A 4419-nucleotide genomic window follows, 5' to 3' on the forward strand; every position below is an offset into this window, starting at 1 on the left:
GAGGTCGTGGTTGGCATGCAGAGGCTGGCGGCAGGACAGGACGGGACTGGATGTGTCTGGGACGTGTCCAGCTCTTGCAACCGAGCACACCCGGGGACCGGGACAGCAGGGTCCTGGCATCAGTGCCTGTGCTCCTGCATGTCCCCGGCTGCAGTGCTGAGCATCTCTCCTGCCCCACCTGGTGAAACGCCGCGCAGGACGAGGTTCCCAAGCACGGGATCACCCACTGAAGCAGTGATGCTGCAGGCTGTGAGGCCCTGCTGCTGCTGTCAGCCCAGCTGCGAGCAGAGAACCAGATGGTGTTGGTCTGGAGTCTGGGGGTGGGACAGAAGTGGCAGTGCCTGTTCTTTGGTGAACTTGGTGCGGTTTGTAACTGAACCCTGGTGTTCCCGTGTTCTTGTGTGCTTGCAGGAATGATGCATAAGATGGACCCTTATTCTGCTTGCAATCATGAAGGAGCAAACCAGCTTCCTCCTTCCCCCAGATTGCTTGTACCGCTGGGTTTCTTTTTACCCAAGTTATGCTGCTCTTGTCAAGTCTAGGTGTAAAAACCCAAAGCCAGTCCTTGTCTAGCTAGGGCCAAGCAGTGAGCTTAAAAAATGCAGAGCTACTTGAAAGCTGTATCCTAAATATGTTATGGCTGAGTAAGTGAGTAAGACAATCATAGGTAAACAGAACTTCATTTAAAAAAAAAAAAGTATTGCAGGGAAAAATATTAGCTTTCTCAGATCAAACCTGGAATTAACTGGTTTTGACATCCTTGCTGGTGTATGTAACTTTCCTGGAAGGTTATTAAAGGCATATTGAACAAGGTGTGCATTCCTCGGGGATTAGCACTTGAATGTGCCCTGTGCTAGAGCGCACTATGCAAACCCAAACCTGCTCTGCATGTTGGCGTATTACCCTTTCTGCTGGAAATGAATTCTCAACTCTCCTGCAGATTTGGTATGCCAAAAGTCCTAAGTTCAGCGCAGACTTTTTCTTAACAGGGAAAAGCATCAACAGGAGCACCCGTGTGATAGTTTCCCAGGAATGTGTGTACTTTGAGCTGGGTTGGGTAACAGACGCACGAATTCGGCGTGGCAGCCTGGCTGGGGAGCAGGATGTGCTGTTCACCCGACTGTTGGGCTGAGAGCTTGGAGGTTGGTGAGCTGGAGCACTCTGATCTCTGCCCTGGGCAGGCATGAGATGAGAGGTGAATAGGAGCTGCCCCTGCCCCACTGCATCCGTGGGGAGAGACTGGAGGGAGCTTCCCAGCTGGTGTGGAGGGAGCATGTGGCCTCTGGGACCAGCGTTTGGGCAGGGGCTGTGTGTCTGGGTTTGCGGTGACACAGAGGCATCACCCCAGTCCAGGGGCTCTGGGCTTGGGGACCTCTGTCCCGGAGGAGGAGTGAGGGGTGCTGGCTGGGTGGCAGCGGCGGCTCCGTTGTCGGTGGGTCGCTGCGATACCTGTTGCTTCCCCGGAGGCGCGCAAGGAGCAAGCTGAGGTGGCATCCTGCTGGTGGGCAAGTGCTGGGAAGGGAAATACAAGTTTAACCGCATGCTTGTCATCAGCCTCTGCTGCTAAATATCCTCCCCATGCTCTGGGACAGTTGCACAACAGGGAGCAGAGGCCAAAACAGAAGTATTCACGGCCTCAGTGGAGCAGCTTGAGACATTGACTTGCCCACAGAGTAAGTTGGTTATTGGGAAATTTTGTGGTGACAGCGTCCAGAGGATGGAAATACTTCTTGGCAGGCCGCTGTCTGGGTAGGGCTGCGGCAAGTGGCCAGATGCAGTGTTATTGTGCACCGTGAGCAGCAGAGGAGCAGCAAGTAGAGGAGACCTTCAGCCCCTGTGCCTACACCCAGTCAATCCGAAACGGCTGTGAAGGTTTTCACAGAAGCCTTCCTCCTGCTGTGGTTTGGGGTGGTGGGGATGGGTCCCTGTTCCCAGGCCAGCTGTGATGGATCCCAGTACGGAGAGAGAGAAATGGGAGCCAGCTCCACAGGCTTGGCTCGCCGGGAGAAGCTCTGCTCTCTGCCGTGTTGGGGAGCTCGGTGGTGTCACCGAGTGCCCTATGCCCACATCCACGTGACAGCAGCTTGTGCAGACAATTGCGGCTAGATTTGAACCGGCTCGTGTGAGCCCTTGGGATCGCTTTAGTCGTAACGTCAGGTATCGCAGCTGAGTCGGTGCACCCACCTGACTCACCGAGATCACCATGTTTCTCCAGCTTTGTATAAAGTCATTTGTTTTCTCTGCCAAAGCAGTCTGATGTTTTTTCTGACCATTGCAAGGAATTTGGGATCATTCTTTGTTCTGTGGATCAGCACAACTCCAACATGTAACTTTATTTTTTAAACATGTCAGGGCTCTTGCTGATGCTGAGGTTGCTCCCATTCCTCCTCCTTCCCACCCCTGCTCTCTCTTTTTGTCTCAGAAAGAGGTTTTTCATTTGAAAACGAGATGACTTCCCTACTGTAGAGAAGTCCAAAGGCAGCTGAGCAGGACACAGCTGATGTCTGCTGCATGTGAACGATCATTCTGTCTTCACACTGGAAAGCTGGTTGTGTCTTGGATATACTTTTGTTCCCCTGCTCCTCCAGTCCACCAGACTCAATCGTGGTGGGAAGCTCACTTGCATGGGTTTTCAGTGGTGTAGGTTTCATGCAGCTGCATTTGGTGTTTTCTTTCTTCTGTCACTGTGTTTTTCCTCCCCATCCAGGAGGGTCCTGGGTGCACGTAGCGCTGCCTCCAGATGTGCCCAGTCTGTAGCCAGCTGGGGAGCCAGAGCAAGGGAAGAGATGCGATGCAGGCCTTACCTGTTCCCTGCAAGGGAGGGTAGTGCAGGGTGCTCCTGGGGATGTCCCAGCTGTGGAGAGGAGCCAGCAGAGGAGGCATCGACTTCAGGAAGTTTTCTCAAAGCACAGTGCGTGGCCCTTGGATCTTTGTTTAGTCTTGGGTGTTATTGTCATGGGGCAGTTTCTCAAGGAGAGCTGTTTATCTGGCACTAAAATAAACTCCCAACTCTTCAGACTGAGATTTCTCATGCACATCCACCAAGGTAAACACTGGCAGATGACAGGTTACAGATCCTCATCAAAGCAGACATGTACAATAAATGTTTAAACTAACGGGTGCTGCACAGGGCAGCTGTTAGTGGGTCCTGCACTGATTCCCTCAGTAGCGTTACTGCGGGTTTCACTTACACCCCAGTGGCTCGTTACAGACAAGACACTTTGCCCACCACTGGTGTGCGGCCGTGCCAGGGTGGGAGGTGGCTGTGTAACAGCCCTGGGAGCGATGTCGGTCTCGAGGACAGCGAAGGAAGAGAGCTGCATCCAGCTGTGAACACAGGAAGACTGTAAAGAAAAGGGACCTTTCTTCCCTGGGCCAGGAGAGGGCCTTGGACAAGACATTGGGGCTTGGAGGGGTGCCAGGAGACTGCCAGCCTCGTTGGCCAGCAGGACTCTAGGTTTGCATTTTTTGAGCAGCAGTGAATGTGGGCTCCTGGGTGCTGGTTGGAGGCAGCTCTGCTCCCTGCCGGACTGCCAGCAGCTTGGCAGCTCCCCCAAGAGCAGGATGGCTCTGGGGTGGCAGCATGTCTTGCTGTGCACGTGGCTCTGGCTGGGGCTTGCTGTGCGATAGCCACACGGTGGGAGTGATGTGCATGCTCCCGTACCCCCGGCAAAGCGTTCAGCACTGTCTGCCTGCTGCTGTGGCCGTCCTGCCTGTAGGTGGAGTGGACCTGGGTTGGCACTGCTGGAGGCACTTGGAGATTAGCTTCTCCTTTATTTCAGCAGCATGCAGGAGCTGCCTCCTCTTCTCCACCCTAGCTCTCTCGTTGGAAGCACCAGTCAAGTGCCTCCAGGAAAGGGGAAATGTTTTTGATCCAGCATCTCTGCGTGCAGCTCCCAGCATTGTATCTGGTTTGCTGCTCAGTTACTTGCCGTAGCAGCAGTCCCCTGTCCCTGCAGTATGCAGCAAGGTCCTGTTGCACCTCTGGCTGTGTTTGAGTGCTGCTCCACATCTGCCTGCCTGGGTGCCAAGGCTGGGAGCAGGCAGCAGAAGCGTTGCCCGTGGCTTGGAGCGGGGCTGTGGGGGTGCAGAGCAGAGGGTGTCAGCGAGTGGCGCAGGGACCCTTGCCTGGGGCACAGACCAGCTCTGGGGGCTGGGCCAGGTATGTGTGGCCTAATTGCAGTTTAGATTTTAGTGCAGCTCTGGTGTGCTGGGGGCAGCGATGGATGCATGATGAAGTGTGAGATTGCCCTCCTGTGCCCCTGCAGCCGCCTCCCCCAGTCTCCCTGGGCTGCAGCCAGGTTTTGTTTCTTACTCCTCGTGCAGGCTGGGCTGGCCCTGGAGTTCATTTCTTTCACTGTTTCTTTTGGTGATTTTATTTATTGTTTCTGCCCTTTCTCTGGGGTCTGAGGGGATCCT

General features: G+C 54.5%; 1 protein-coding gene across 1 annotated transcript in view; it reads left to right on the forward strand.

Moving 5' to 3' along the window:
* Positions 1–4419, forward strand: part of SFRP1 (secreted frizzled-related protein 1) — a 20325-nt gene that overhangs the window by 10073 nt on the left and 5833 nt on the right. The window lies entirely within an intron of this gene.

This window comes from Pygoscelis adeliae, unplaced genomic scaffold (assembly GCF_000699105.1).
Source record: "Pygoscelis adeliae isolate BGI_AS28 unplaced genomic scaffold, ASM69910v1 Scaffold597, whole genome shotgun sequence".
NCBI lineage: Eukaryota > Metazoa > Chordata > Aves > Sphenisciformes > Spheniscidae > Pygoscelis > Pygoscelis adeliae.